This window comes from Protopterus annectens, chromosome 17.part0, assembly GCF_019279795.1.
Source record: "Protopterus annectens isolate FY-2018-M chromosome 17.part0, PAN1.0, whole genome shotgun sequence".
Classification (NCBI taxonomy): domain Eukaryota; kingdom Metazoa; phylum Chordata; order Ceratodontiformes; family Protopteridae; genus Protopterus; species Protopterus annectens.
The window spans coordinates 831,284,842-831,301,880 of NC_056751.1; the positions used below are offsets into that span (position 1 = coordinate 831,284,842).

General features: G+C 42.4%; 1 protein-coding gene across 2 annotated transcripts in view; it reads left to right on the forward strand.

The window, feature by feature from the left end:
* DENND5A (DENN domain containing 5A) overlaps window positions 1-17,039 on the forward strand; it is a 1,739,423-nt gene that overhangs the window by 1,476,504 nt on the left and 245,880 nt on the right. The window lies entirely within an intron of this gene.

Below are 17,039 nucleotides of genomic sequence, written 5' to 3' on the forward strand. Positions count from 1 at the left end.
GGTCCTTTCCAGACACCGACAAGTTTCAAAGAGGAAAAAACAGGCGTGCTCAAGGTAGAGGCCAATACCGAGGCTCCTACAGGGAGCGCCAGTGGCAACCTCCAAATCAAAGAAGTGGCGCAGGCAGTCCAGCTGCACCACAAGGACAATCACAATGACTTAACTTTCATACCGCCTACAAAGGCTCAAAGAGAAGCGCCTTTGGGCGGAAAATTAGCCTTATTCTCAAAAAACTGGCAAATCTTAACCAAGGACAACTGGATTCTGGATTTAATAGACAAAGGTTACATATTCCACTTCCATACTTTACCAATAAAACAAGGCATGCCAAACCTGCCACTACATCAAAGGGCAGAGGCACTCATTCAAGTTTCAAAGCTGTTGAATATAAAAGCAATAGAAAAGGTCCCTCCACAGGAACAAGGCCAGGGATTTTATTCAAGACTGTTCCTTGTTCCAAGAAAGGAAAACAAATGGAGGCCTATACTGCACTTGTCTACTCTAAATACTTATCTCATTGTGCTGAAGTTCAAAATGTTGACGCTGCAGCAACTCCTTCCCATGCTGGGCAAGGGGTCTTGGCTGGCCACTCTGGACCTCAAGGAGGCATACCTGCATGTCCCAATCAGACTAAGCTGCAGAAGATACCTCAGATTTCTTGCAGGGACAGAGCATTATCAATTCTCAGCATTGCCGTTTGGCTTATCTACTACTTAGAGTGTTCACGAAATGCCTGGCATCAGTAGTGGCACACTGCAGACTCCAGGGGATTCAAATATATCCCTACCTGGACGACTGCCTCATACAAGCAGACAACAAACAAACCTTAATAGCAAACTTGGACTATGTCATTCAATTACTACAGGCCTTGGGATACACAGTCAACATTCAGAAATCAAGACTTCTGCCATCCCAACAAATGATTTTCCTAGGAGCCAAACTGGACACAGAAACACAAATGGCTTATCTCGCAGAGGAAAAACAACAGCAGTTACCAGAGTACTTCAAAGGCCTAGCAAAGCTCTCCCAGCTGACTGCAAGGAAAATCCTGCAGGCCCTGGGGTTCATGGCATCTTGCATTCTTCTGATACCTTTGGCAAGACTTCATATGAGAAAGCTGCAATGGTACTTAAAAAGCCTATAGTCCCAACACAGCCAAAGCCTAGAGGACGTAATCCCACTCATTCCATGTCTGCAAAGAGAATTTTTGTGGTGGGCTCAAGCAAGTCAGTTAAACAAAGGCATGTCTTACAACAAACCTCAAGCAGGTCAAATGATTACAACAGACGCCTCAGACCATGGATGGGGGGCGCACATGGAGGACAGATGCATTCAAGGTCAATGGACACCAAGGGAAAGGCATCTGCACATAAACCAAAAAGAGATGTTGGCAGTGATACATGCAATCGAAGCTTTCGAAAAATCACTTCAACAAGGACATTTGCTAATAAGGACAGACAACACCACTGTCATGTGGTATATAAACAAGCAGGGAGGAACTCATTCGTATCCCCTCTGCAGACGAACAATGATTCTCTGGGAAAAATCCCTAAGTCTGAAGATACATTTGCAATCCCAGTTTGTGCCAGGCAAGGACAATGTACTGGCGGACAAGCTGAGCAGAAATTTCTTGGATCCACACGAATGGATGCTGCATCCTCACATTTTCTCACAAATAACAAAGACATGGGGAAGACCGGACATAGATCTCTTTGCTTCTCACATGAATCATCACCTGGAAAAGTTCTGTACAAGGACTCACCATCCTCTAGCCTGGAAAACAGATGCTCTCTCCTTCAGCTGGAATTCCCTAGCAATTTATGCATTCCCTCCTCTACCACTGCTGACCAGGGTGATACTGAAGATCAAAGCAGAACAACCAACAGGCATTTTGATAGCTCCAGACTGGCCAAGGCAGCACTGGTACCCATTGCTGTTGAGCATAACTCGGACCAAACCGTGGCCTCTGCCCCTATGGCCTCTGCTTCTATCACAACACAATTACAGGACTGTTCATCAAAACCTGAAAACATTGCATCTGACAGCCTGGAGGTTACCATAACTCCTTCCGATATCTCTCTTTCCAAAAGTTCAAGAGATCTTACTGGAAGACGCCAGACCTTCCACCAGAAAAACCTATTCAGCCAAGTGGAAGAGATTCATCATCTGGAATGCTAACAGGGGTCAGGATACAACAGTATTGAGTATACCTCAGATATTGGAATACTTGGCAGAAATGTTTCATACTGGTCTCTCATATTCTTCCATAAAGATTCATGCCTCAGCAATCTCAGCAAAATACAATTGTGATCCACCTGTGTTTTCACATCCTTTGCTAAGACAGTTCCTAAGAGGGATAAAGAATATCAAACCTCCCAGGAAACCGCCAGTACCTGCATGGGACCTCAATTTCGTCTTGGAAAAATTAACTCTTCCTCCCTCTGAACCAGCAGCAACTTCAGAAATGCAGTTTCTCTCATGGAAAACGGTTTTCCTATTGGCAATTACATCAGCAAGAAGAGTCTCGGAGATACAGGCACTCATGGCAGTACCTCCTTTTATCATTTTTCATCAGGACAGAGTCTCTCTAAGAACCAATCCTTCATTCATGCCAAAAGTAATTTCCAGGGTGTCTCTAAATCAAGCCATTCACCTGCCTACTTTCTTCCCCAATCCTCAAAACAGGGGGGAAGCACTGCTGCATACATTGGACATACACAGACAACTACGATACTACTTGGACAGAACTAAGACCACCAGAAAGTCTGACCAACTGTTTGTGGCCTATGCTGCTGGAGTACAAGGAAAAGCAATCTCCAAACAAACAATTTCCAAATGGATTGGACACTGCATCAGATTTTGCTATTCTTACCATGGAAAAGGTGTGCCAGCCAATATTAGGCCACACTCCACCAGAGCTATAGCCACATCCACAGCTTTCCTAAGAGGAGTGGCTACAAAGGACATTCTAGAGGCTGCTACATGGAGCTCCGTGCATACATTTACCAAGCACTACAACCTGCCTTTATACTCCAGATCCCGAGCAGGCTTTGCTTCGGCAGTCCTGCAGGGCATTTTAGCTACACCATCACTTTCTTAGTTCCAACCACCCCCAGCTTGGCTATGGTATTCAACCCATATGTTATGACTGCAGTTGCATTCTTGAAGGACATAGTACAGTTTTGTACCTACCATAAATGTAGATGTCCGACAGATATGCAACTGCAGTCGGATTTTCCCACCCTCCTACCCCTCTGCAACCTTCTTTATGGGTCCACTACCCTATTCCTATTAGCTGGGGGTATCTCCTATGGTGTATCTGTTTATTACTGTTGTGCATGTCTGGAATTGTTTATCCATTCACCAAATCTAGGCAAGAAACACTGAAGAAGATGGCGTCGGCCGATGTCTTTATACTCCAGCCGTTCTGGCCCGTCGGAGAGGGACTGTTTACCAGCCCACGGCGGACCCAGACTTTGGAATCCGGCCGACCGAGGGCTGCCTGAGGCAGGACAACCCATATGTTATGACTGCAGTTGCATATCTATCGGACATCTACATTTATGGTAGGTACAAAACTGTACTTTATTCCATGTGTGTATCAAACCCTGCACCTTGTGTTTGTAAGGCAAACACCCTAACAGTTATGCCAACCTACCATTACTTAATAAATGTTTATTTTCCCTTCCACGTATTCAAACCCTACATCTATTGCACCTGAGGCCATTACTCTACCCCGTCAGCTATGTAGATGTCTTGTATCTTACTATCCATATCCATATAACAAAGCTTCCGTTTTTCTCAGTTTTTGTATTACCTTTTCTTTAGTCACCTCCCACATACCTTTAGCTGCCACACAAGAATAATTTTTAATCCATACTCCTAAATAGTTCATTTTATCATGTCCCTATAAATATGGATTTTGCTAAACCAAATCATAAGTGGGTACATAATTTACCACTATTGCCTTTGTTTTAGCTTCATTAATTTTGTAGCCTGATAAGATTTGGATCTGCCTAAAAATGTTCCACAACACTGTAATATCTCTTTCTGGTTTTGTCAGGTACAAAATAATACTGTCTGCAAAAGGAACCAGCTTTTCTTGACTATCATGCCAATTATATCCTTTGCCAGTGATTCTAAATATAATGCAGATAACAAAGGGGAAAGAGGACACCCCTCCCTGGTTCCTCTGCTTAAGCAGAAGTTATCAGAGAGGACCCCACCCACTTTAATTTTTGCCGCTCCCTGGTTCCTCTGCTTAAGCAGAAATTATCAGGAGGACCCCACTTTAATTTTCGCCTCCAATCCCTCATATATCTTTCTAATCAACAAAACAACACGAACTAAAAGAATGTAAAACAAATACGACAATCCAGTCCAGGATAAAAAAGCAGATTTAATACGTTCTAGGGCCTTGGCATGTACTGCCTTCAATGGAATATAGAACCTTTGTTAAATCACACCTTATATACAACTTAATAAATCAATCAAGTAATAAATTACATAATTAAACAGTTAAATTAAAACTTTCCAATGCCAAGAAACATTCATACCATCAGGATTGTCGTATTTATCTTTGTAATCAACCTTGTAAGTTTTTCAGGATAAAGTCCCAGCTTACTCTGTCAAATGATTTCTATGCATTAAGACCCACCAAAAACAATGGTATTTTCTTACACTCTACTTCCCTCTGGATCATCAGTGTTCTGTCAATGTCAAATGTTTGTCTCCTCTCCACAAAACCACATTGATCCATATCTATAATTTTGGCATTACTTTTACCATTCTTTTAGCCATTATAGATGTGAACACTTTATAATCATGATTTAGTATTGAAATGGGCCTGTATGAAGCTGGATCTGATGGATCTTTACTCTCTTTAGGTATTACAGCTGCCACTGCTTTCTTCCAGGATATTCATACTTCTCCTCCTATTAAAATACTTTTAAACAAAACCTTCCAGCTCTTTATCAGGTTTCCCCCTAGCTTCTAAACTTCCACAGGAATACCATCTATTCCTGGGGACTTTCCTGTAGATTGGTTATATATCACAATTTTTATCTCATCTTCTCCTATCTAACCATTAGTAATTGAGCTTCATCTACCTCTAACCTTGGCATATTTAATTTTTCTTAAACATTTCCATTTGTATCTTTTCTTGATTTCCATATTTCTCTGCTTTATACAAACTTTCATAGAATTTCTGAAGTATTTCTAATAGCACTGCAGGATCTCATTACATTCCTTGTTATAGGCTCCCTAAGTTTGGTGACCGCCCTTTCTACTTTCTGTTGCCTAAGTCATTGTGCTAAAAGTTTTTGTGCTCTGGTGTTATTATCAAAAAATAGCTGCTTAACAGCAATTTTTCTAAACTCGTGTATATTATTGAGGCAATCCCTTATTTTCTGCTTAGCATTCTGAAGTTGATCCACTTCCTGTTCTGTGGGATTCCCACTCTTCTGCAATACTTTGTCAGTCACTGTAAATAATGCTTATTACTTCTTAACCATAGCACCCTTTCTTTTATTTCCACCCTATTTTTAAACTCCACCTTAATTTTATCCCACCGCCTAGCTATAATTTCAGAAGTAATTTCTATCCTCTCGAATAGAGCCTGAATAATCTCCACTACCCATTCCTTAAATTCCTTTCTTTTCAACGCATAGGAGGGAAAGCAACAGTGCCTCATTTTTATTCATTACCCAGTGTTTTTATTTTAGTTGTTATTGGCACATTATCTGAAATAATTATTGGGTGTGTATCAAGTCCTTCAGTTAAATGCACATGTTCCTGTGAAATGTAAATCATGTCTTCCATAGCCCAGTTTTTATATCTTGGGTAATAATATGTAAATTCACTCTGAACTCCTCTTACTGAATTCACATCTTCCATCCCAAATATTTTCATAAATTTTTTCAATAATCTACCCTGCTTTGTTATACTTTCCCTTCTGGGCCCCCCAGACACATCTTCACTGCTGCAAATTAAATTTCAATCCACCCACCTTTAAGTAATATTCCTTGCTGAAAATTGATTATTTCTCCCAGAATGTTCTGAAACTTTATTATAGCAGTTTTAGGTGGAGTATAAATACATGCCAATGTAATCCTCCTCCCTTACCGTAGCCACATAGCACTACAAATCTGCCATTGTTATCTTTTTTATCCAGTTCTATTACTATTGGAGCTCTTCTTGCAATTAAAGTACAACTCTTTTCTTTTGTCACAAATGTTCCATGAACATCCATGCTGAAAACCTTCACATGTTCAGTTCTTTCCAAGTGTGTCTCCTGTAACATAGCAGTTTACACTCAACATTTTAATATAGTTCACTATTCTTTCTTTTTTATATATATCTGTGAGACTGTTGACATTTAAATAAATTACAGAAAGCATCATTGTATTAAAAAGTTATTATTCCCACCTTTTGTGTATAACACCTTTTTTTTTAAATGTCTAGTTCCACCTTTTGTATTACATGCATATACTGTTTGGCAGTTTGAACTTTTATATAGTTGTTTCTTGTCATATCTATTTGAGCCTGTGTCACATCTTACAAAACTTTTTGATTTATTGAAAGCCCTCAAACAAAAAACAAACAAACCACAAATAATCTGCTAAAACATTAAATACTAACACACAAAACTGTGTACATCTTCAAATATTGAAGTTTTACCCTCCAAATAGGAACAAATGTCCCAAACTGACAGCCACACTGACAGACTTAAGTTAACCTAAAAGAAAGGTTATCCATGCTAATATGATTGGTGCAGCCTGTGCAACTGTTTTTTTCTTATCTTTTTAGCTCTCCCAACTGGGAAACCCCCTGAATGCTTTCAGAAAACATTATCTCCTAGCCATTTTCTCTTTTCTTTTACCCCCCCCCCCGCCAGTCACTCTCCACCAGACTGCAACCAATTTCTCTTTATCAGATTGTCTCCATGGAGACATGAGAACCAGAAAGCCAGTTTCTTATTGCGAGATTGTTTCCATGAAGACATGAGAACCAGATGGTCAGTTTCTCTTTATCAGATTTGTTTTCATGGAGACTTAAGGGCCCGATACAGAATTGCTACTAAGCATGCATTTATTTGCTAAAAAAAGCCTCATAATATTCATTATTCTTTTTCATTTACTTGCTTTTTCTTAAAATTTGTTACTAAATCAATCTAAGGTTCTTACTCCAGTCAATCCCAGTGCAAGACCACATTAATTTTTCTTTTGTCATGCTGTTTTAACCAGACTTTTTTTTAACATCGCAGTGCATACATTCCTTAAAACTGAACAAGAAGAAAGAGAGAAGGGAGAAGGAAAGGGAAAAAAGAACATCAGCACCTATTTATAACTCCCATTTAATTTAAAAATAACTGAGAAAACTTTACTTTATAGCATGAAAAGAAAACCAAACACCACAAAATAGTACTATTATGAAAAAAAGTTTTATTTACTTAGTTAACTTTCTCTTCCCCTCCCCAGAGCATTTCCAAACATTAATGACATGAAGTAGGGCTTATACTCGATTCCTCCACAAGTCCAACAGATTCTTAAAAAGTCCAATATTTCCAGATTTTCTTGTTCTGTCATATTTCACAAATATAATTATTGCATTGTAATCCTATAATAAGTTACTGGTTTTATTCCATGGTTCATCTCCATCTCCCATATCCTGTCTCTGCTTAATTTCCATTGTACTGTCTATTCTTCTAGTCAACTCTCATGCTCCCTTCCTTCTGTCCAACATTTTCTGTTGAAACAGTGGAAAAGGTTTCACATGTACAGTCTCTCTCTGTGGTCTTTATTGCCAGAAGAAGAAGAAGCAGAATCTACTTCTGTTTCACAGCTCCCTTTTTGTTGGACACACTTTTGTATTTCCTCCTTAGTATGTACTTCATCAGAAGATGATTTTGTCACTCCAGGGAAGAATACCTTGAAGACAGCAGTTTGATTCTCACACCTGAATCTCGACATTCCCTGAATAATGGAATTAATTTACTCCTCTTCTGCCTAGTGTACAATGAGTAATCATTCTCCACAAACATTCAGTTGTCTCCCACTTTTAGTATTTTGTCCTGCCAGTTTTGTCAGAAGCAATTCCTTCTGCTGGTAGGATTGCATCTTTACTATTAAAGGTCTAGGTTGCTTTCTCATAGCCAGGTTTGGAGCATACACACTGTGTGCCCTTTCAACTAACAACTCCTGCTGTGAAATACCAGTCCAGTTGCTTATTTGTGCTTTCGTAAAATTAATGCAGTCTGTTCCTTCCAGCTTCTCTGGTATGGCTGAAAATCTCAGGGTTTCCCTAGATGCTCTATCCACATATTCTGCCAGCCTCTTCCTCATTTCAGACTCTGATTTTTGCAGCTTTATCACCTCATCTGAATATCTGTTTAAAGTTTCTTCTATTATTTCCAGCTTTTTGTTGTTTGTATTGATGTACTCCATCAGTGTTTCATTTATTTTAACCAGGTCTGTGTGCAGTTGTTTTATGTCTTCATGTAGGTTATTGGAAGTCATGTCTGGAGGTTGCATTGCTTTTTGCCGAACAGCTGCAGAACTTTCCCAAGTTAGTGTTTCTTCCTCACTTTTTGTAGCTGATTTCTCTCCAGGTGCTCTGTATTTCTTTTTTCTTGGCGTCCAGGCAGTACACTTACTAGCTAATTACTAAAATTTACCCATAAACACAAAAGTTTACTGCCCTTCTCTGATGAGTTTCTGTTCTCACACTGGGAGAACTAGAGTTAAGCTGTTACTCAATGTGCAGCCATCTTGGAAGTCCCAGAGTGAGTGACTCTTGAGCCATTTGACTTGTGCATGTGCAGCATTTCCATTAGGGCAGAGTTGGAGATTGCCGTATAGGCTAGGCAGAAGTCACCTCTCAGCAGGCTGTAAGATACAGAGTAAAGTGACAGGGCTTTCAGCCTGTAATAACAACTACAGAATTTGTACCATTGGAAGGTGCTGAGGGAGGAAGCTGTCCCTGTGAGGTGCAAGGCTTAGCTTGTACCTGAACTGATGTTGAATTAATTGACAAATGACAGCTTGGTTTGGAAGGAACATTGCTAGTAAGGCGAGGTGTTTGTGGCAAACTAACTGGAGATGTTGCTGTTTTCACAGGTGTGAAAGCAGAAGAATGAGAGCAAGCAGTCATAGGCAAGTCTGCATCTCTAGTTAGTATAGAAGCTGTTTCTGGCAGTCCTTTTGAAATTAAATGGTTGACTTAGCAGAAGCAGTTCTTTTTCTAAAAAGGTGATGCTTGGCTGGGCCACAATATCATCTTTCTGCAGTCATGCCAGAGACACATCAGTCCCAATCAGCAAGGGCTTCCCAAAGACATGTTCATTAAGTTCAGCAGCATACTTGCAGAACTTGAGGTGCTCATTCTTTTTTGTCCTGCAAAATTGGCTCCTTCATGAGTTGCTGGACTTGGCTACTGCTGAAGCGTGGAAGTTTGCCGATGATTTGCTTGGCAGTGCTGCTGTGGGACTTTCCAACTTATGCCTTACATGCCAGGGCCCAAGTCTGATCTCTGATCTGCATCTGTAATGGGCATCGTTATAGTCAACAAAGAGAGAAGAGCGCTTTAATGCCATTATTAGCCTTTACAATATTTCACTGGTGGGGATGTGCTCAGTTCTCCTAGGCTGATGAAGTTTCCCCCTTGGGGTCCCAGCCATGAATTTGCTGATACTGGAAATGCACTTGTCTGGTCCACAAACATAGTTAATGATGACCTGGAGGGCAGACTTTTGAATTTCTGCATCACTGATAAACATTTCACCTTCTGCAACTTGTGGGTTAATACTTATTCTTACATTCAAAGTGACAGATCCAGGCTCATCTATTACTGAAACAGATTCTGCCAGCAGGAGCTGAGTTTTTGGCACCACAGAAAGGATTGCCAGTACATCCAGGGCATAGCATACAATATCACTCCTTGGCAATGGAAATAAGCTGCAGCATAAGCTGTACACATGATAAGTCTCTGGGAATGTTTTGGGTTATCAAAAAGTACTAGAGAATCATCAGATAACCTATGTAGAAGATTCTATAGGAATGAGAAGTGTACTAATTGGTTCTCTGACAGAGTAGCTGATGCATGGAACAGACTACCAAATTACATGAAAGCAAGTACTAGTTTAGATATTTTTAAGAACAGCCTGGATATTTATTATGGGAACAAGTGATGTGAAGTTGTTCAATCTCACCGTTCATTCTTCACTGATGGGTTCGGAGCCGATCTTCGGCTCCGACACGGCCGTTTAGCAAAGCTCAAAGATTACCAGTAGCTCGAGACCAAGCCCCTTATCCCATGATGCACTGCTGGAATTACCTCAGATCTAGTGTGCCGCGGCACTGATCTCTTGGTTTCCAGTGTTGCTCGAGACTTTTTGTGGGATATTCTGCATATTTGCAAGTTTTCTTCATTTTTTCTTATATATTCTTAGATATTTTTAGACTGTTGTTTAGAAGTGTTCCCCTTTCCCTTTTATAGCTTTTGCTTCTAGCCACGTTATTTGTGACTTTTTTGCTTCTTGGCCATTGGCCTGTAGTTGTGTATGCTAGTTTAGGAGTTTATATTAAAATTTCTATATTGTATTTTATATATATCTAGAGTGGCCCATTTGGACTTTTGTTTGTGATAGTGTGTTTTTTGATCATAGCAGTTGTTGATATTTTTTCGTAGTTTGATAGTATATATATATATATATACATATATATATATATATATATATATATATATATATATATATATATATATATATATATATATATATATATATATATACATATATATAAAATGTCTGAAGATAAAGAAAAACACCTGAAGTCTGGCTTTAAAAAATGTCCAGACTGCAGACAAAAAAATGTCTGTGACAGATGCACATGTTCAGTGTGTTTATTGTTTGGGTGAGGTGCACCTTCAGGAGCCCTGCAGTATCTGCCACTCCTTTTCTTCTAGGGTGCTGGCTGAGAGGAAGAGGAAACTTATAGATCGAGGTCTCCTTAAACACCCCTTTGTAGAAGCTTTGTCTGACCAGGATGGGGCCAGCAAATCTTCAAAATCTTCCTCGGAGTCTAAAGCAAAAAAATAAAAAAAAGTGTAATATACTGTGACTTCGGCTCCACAGCCTTTGGAGCCGACAGTCTGTTCTTTTTGGAGCCGGGACTCTGGCTTGGAACCGGTCTCTGAGACTCCCTCTTCTCTACTTCTCCAGTCGGCACCATCAGTGCTTTCTTCCAGGTCCTCTGTTAGCCTTTCAGATTCAGATATGGATCGACTGGTAAAGAAGCTGTTAACGGCACCAGGCCTAGCTAAATTGCTGTCGGTTCCGACCCGGACGTTAAAACCAAAGACCACACTTCCGGAATTAACTACTCCTCCTCCGAGCCGTACCTGTCCTTCGGAGCCAGAGGAGGCTGACTTGATGATTGTAGAACCCTTGGAGCCACCGGCTGTTCCAGCGTCATCAGCTCCATCTGCTTGGATGTCTTCGGTGCCGACTGGGGACTCTAGGAGCCGATGCTCCCCTTTTGGATCCGGGGAGGATAGTCGCACTGACTTGTTGGTGCTGACTCTCTTGAGATCCTTAGGCAGAGGGGTGATTGGCAGTCCAAAAGCCATACTGAGGATGAGTCGGTTCTTCTGAAGACTTTCGGGTCTCAACATTCCACCTCCTGGGTGTCTCCACCTTACGATGAGCTTATGCAATTGGTCTCTCGTAGGGCGTGGGAGTCGCCAGAGTCCATGGAGCCTGTCCCTCGGAGGCCTAATAAATTTATTTCTGCCCCCGTGGATAAACCCTTTCTGTCTAAAGGAGTTCCTGTTGATGCCATGGTGGCGGCGGCAGCCACCAAAAAGGAATTGTCTGAAACTTCCGCGTCTATCCATCCGCCTAACAGAGAGTCCAGGATCATGGATAGATATGGGAAACGCATGTTCAGTTCAGCGACTTTCACTCTTCGATCATTGAAATATCTCACCCATTTCACCAGACTGCAAAGAGATCTCCTTAAGGAACTGGGAGATTCTCTTCAGGGTACTGTAGCTGCAGGCATCTATGACAAAGTTTCTGCCCAGTTTTCTACCCTTAACTCCATTGTGAACTCATCCATGCGTCTCATATCATATGCAGCTGATGGTTCGAGTAGGGCTGCAGGTACAAGGATTGCTCTTTGCAGGCATGCCTGGATGTGCCTCTGTTCCTTTGCGGAGCCTTTCAAGTCTTCATTCGTAAACACCCCGTTTGATGGCTCATACTTGTTTGGGCCAAAGGTAAAGGAAACATTGACCAGGTGTGAACAGGAGGGAAAGACTCTGTCTGCCGTCGGAGTCTCTTTTTCCACCCCTACTCGGCCTTATCCCAAAGGCCAAAGAGGAGGGAAGATGTGGTTCCGGAAAGCCCAAGGAACCTTTCAGGACACATGTGGAGAACCCCCTTCCAGGAGCAGAGGAGGGGGTAATAATGGAAGACGCCGCCCTCATGGCAGAGGGGGTCCGCAACACCAGGGTGACAAAGATCACTTCTTGGCCAACCCTACTAGCGCTCCTGAGAGGAGGCCCGACTGTCCTGCTCTGGAGGTGGTCGGGGGTCCCTTATCTTTGTACCCAGAAGCCTGGCTAGATATTACAAATGACAGATGGGTACAAAGCATCATTTCCAGTGGGTATTTCATACTGTTCTCCTCTCCACCCCTTCCCGTCAAGAGAATCCCGGACATTCCACCCAGTTACAGGGAACAAGCAACCACAGAGGTCCGCAAGTTGCTAGAAAAAAGAGTCATCCAGCCAGTCCCAGCAGACCAAACAGGATTCAGAACTTACTCAAGATTCTTTTTGGTTCAAAAGAAAATGGGACTGGAGACCCATTTTGGACCTCAGCAGACTAAACCAATTTGTGAAAAAAGAGAAGTTTCGAATGGTCACGCTTCAGTCCATACTTCCCTTTTTAGGGAAGGACAGTTGGATGTGCTCGATCGATCTCAAGGATGCGTACTACCACATAAAAATGACCAGACCATCCAGAGATCATCTGCATTTCCGGCTGGGATCCAGTCACTACCAGTTTTGAGCCCTGCCCTTTGGTCTCACTACAGCCCCCAGAGTGTTTACCAAATGTATGGCAGTGGTCACTGCTCACCTGAGGCGTCTAGGATTCCAGATGTTTCCATACCTAGACGACTGGCTCCTTACCTCCACCACCAGGCATCATCTGATTCAGGCAACAGAATCCACTGTGACACTCTGCAACCACTTAGGCATTACGGTCAACTTCGGAAAGTCTGCCTTGTCACCATCGCAGCATATCGTCTTTATAGGGGCAGAGTTAGACACCTCAACCACCACTCTACGTCTTCCAGTTGAAAGGGTATCAATTCTTCGCCAACACATCCCTTCATTGGTTTCAAAGAACAGAGCTCCAGCTGCAGAGGTCTTGAAAATACTAGGTTTGATGGCGGCAGCAATTCTAGCCATTCCATTGGCGAGGATGCATATGTGGGTTCTTCAATGGCTCCTGTTCACTCAATGGTCTTACCAGGAATTGCCAATGAACCATACGATTCTGATTACAAACTCTTGCAAGAGGGATCTTCAATGGTGGTTGACGTCTCTACATGTCACAATAGGATGCCCCTTTGTACTCCCCCCTCCAGTAGTAGCCACTGTGACCACGGACGCTTCCCTGATAGGGTGGGGGGGCATTTTCAGGGAAAGACTGGCCAAGGCACATGGACGGATCAAGAGTCACATTTGCATATCAATGTTCTAGAGATGAGAGCTGTACTTCTGGCATTGCAGTACTTTCAGGACTCTCTTCCTCTAGGGACAATTGCCATACAGACAGACAGACAACATGTCAGTGGCCTGGTATTTGAACGAACAGGGTGGGACCAAGTCTTACTCCCTTTGCCGAGAAGCCCTCAGAGTTTAGCAGTGGGCTGTGTCATCCCAGCACTTTCCATTGGCAATGCACATCCCGCGGAGAGCCAACGTGATAGCGGACAAGCTGAGCAGAGCAATTTTGTTGCCACACGAGTGGTCCCTCAAACAAGAGATTGTGGACAGGATTTTCCACAAATGGGGCCAGCCTTGCTTTGATCTTTGTGCCAGCCACATCAACACCAAATGCAGAAGCTACTTTGCCCTGATACCCCCTCTGGGAGAACCCCCGAGGGATGCACTCGTACATGATTAGCCACTGGGTCTCCTCTATGCATTTCCCCCAATTCAGCTGATACCCAGATTTTTACAGAAAGCAAAGTCACTGGGAAGGACTGTCATTCTTATAGCTCCTCATTGGCCTTGGCAGATTTGGTTTCCATTTCTTTTCCATCATCTCTTGGAGGATCCATGGATCCTGGACCCAGTTCCAGACCTTCTGACACACCCGTCAGGGGACCTCCATCCTTCCTTGCAGTCACTGAAGCTAACCACTTGGCTGCTCCAGTTCCCCGTATAGCCAGGCTTCATAATCTTTCATATGACACAAGTCAAATTTTGTTGGCCTCCCATAAACCTTCCACCAGAAAATTGTATCATAGTAAGTGGAAGAGATTTTCCATTTGGGCTTCTAACAAGAACCTTGATCCTTACCAAGCTCCATTGTCACCCATTCTAGAATTCTTAACTAAGATTTTTCACGAAGGAGCGGCAGATATTACTGTTAGAGTCCAGTTAGCAGCTACATCTAATTTTCATCTAGGTATTGATGGACTAAATATTATGCAACACCAGTTATCCAAGGCCTTCCTCAAAGGTACCTTTCACATGAGACCTCCAGTGAAGACTCCTTATTCTTCCTGGAGCTTGAATTTCATGCTATCCCGTATTATTCTACCTCCCTTTGAACCAGCATCATCTAGAGAGCTCAAGTTTCTGTCATGGAAAACTATTTTTCTAGTGGCCATTACTTCTGCCTGCAGAGTGTCAGAGCTTCAGGCATTATCTATCAAGCTCCCCTATATGATTTTTCATCCTGACAGAGTATCCCTTAGGACTAACCCTTCCTTTTTGCCTAAAGTATTTTCTGAGACAAACATCAGTTAAGTTATTGAGTTGCCCGTTTTTTTCCCCAACCATGCCAACAAATTGGAATGCATTCTGCATAAACTTGATGTTCACAGACAGCTTAGCTATTATCTGGACAGAACAAAAGACATCAGAAAGTCACACCAGCTTTTTGTTTCATTCTCTGAAGCCAGAAAAGGTAGACCAGTGGCTAAAACAACCCTTTCTAGGTGGCTTTCAGATTGTATCACTTACACGTACTCATCTGCTAATAGGTCTTTGTTGCATAAAGTGAAGGCGCATTCAACCAGAGCAGTCTCTACTTCTTCGGCCTTTCAAGCCAAGTTACCCCTTGATAATATCTGTGCTGCAGCCACTTGGTCTAAGCCTCACACTTTTGTCACTCATTACAAAGTGGATAAGGCCTCCAGGGATAGGGCTTCCTTTGTTTCTGTGGTCCTGAAAAATGTACTCCCGTGAGCTACCCAGGATTTAGGGTGCTAGGGACACTACCCATCAGTGAAGAATAAACAGCGAGATTAAACAACTTCACATAAAGAAGTTATGTACTCACCATAACGTTCCATGTGAGTTGTTCTATCTCGCCTTCATTCTCACTTCCCTCCCTCCTTCCCCCAGCTGGCTGACAATTGACCTGGAGACTGACTTCGTCCTGGTTATTCAATGTTTCTTCATGTCTGGGGGGATTAGTCCTCTTACGAGGATATGGTACATGCAGCAAACAAGATCTGAGGTAATTCCAGCAGTGCATCATGGGATAAGGGGCTTGGTCTCTAGCTACTGGTAATCTTTGAGCTTTGCTAAACAGTCGTGTCGGAGCCGAGGATCGGCTCCAAACCCATCAGTGAAGATCGAAGGCAAGATAGAACAACTCACATGGAACGTTATGGTGATTACATAACTTCTTTTTTGGTATATTGGCAAGCTAGAAGGGCATTGATGCCTGTGCTTGAAACATTTGTATGTATGTAAGTTGTGGAAGAGCTCTGCTGGTTCCCAGTACATGCGAGCTGGTCCAAACTCGATAAATGTGATAAATTCCATCATCTTCACTACCTGGTCATGTGTGTACAAGCAGGCCTTGTAGGTTGGCTGTGGATGGATGAGAACTCATCCACCCTGTGCTCTTTGTAGAGACTGCTTTACCTGCTCTACCTTGATGGTAAGATGCCATACAGGTGTGTTTGGTTGTTTGGCAACTTGCAAATATTTCATCATTACTTAAGAAAGCTCCCTGGTCTTCCAGATTCAAAATCTCCAATGTGCTGATCTAGTTTTACAAGGTGTCAAAGACCATCTTGCTTATCAGTAAGTTCCTGGACAGCGTGGAAAGAAAAGGGTACTGAGAAGAACATTATGAACATTATGACCTGGCAGCATCCTGAGTCATGGGAACACTGCAAGAGCCACAAGGTGTATCTGACATCTGCCAGTGTGTTGGGGGGCAGCATGCACACCTTTTCCGTGGCATCCTGATCATATGCTAGGTAGTACAAACGCAGTGTGACCCCTGTTGCTGCCATTGAGGGTCGGGGAATTTGCAGCAATTTCTGAACACCACTGTGGGCCACAAATTCTGCAGCAAATTTCTTATGTAGCAGACATGGAGCTAAATACTGGAGTGCTTCAAAGGTGAGCTGAACATCATTTGTCTGCTTCAGGTCGATATAGTACATTAACAACTCGCGTGCTCCCATCTGCATGAAAACAGCTAACAGCTCCTGGTACTCTCCATGTGGGGTCAAGTATTGCAGAATCAATGCCTGGCGTAAGTGGGTGGAGATGGTAATTTGTGTCATTAACCCAAGGAGATATTTCTGACCAATTGCTGTTGGACAGCTCACTGAATGTCTGTTCTGAATCTGGGAAACTAACTTTATGTTTGGATTTTTTTTTTTGAGTGTTTCAGCTTCCCACCTTTTCCTTTCCTAATTTCCAGTTCCTCCATGGGAATATTGGTGGGAAGAGTTCAGTTGAAAAGAGAAGTCCTTGTCTTCACACTTGAGAAA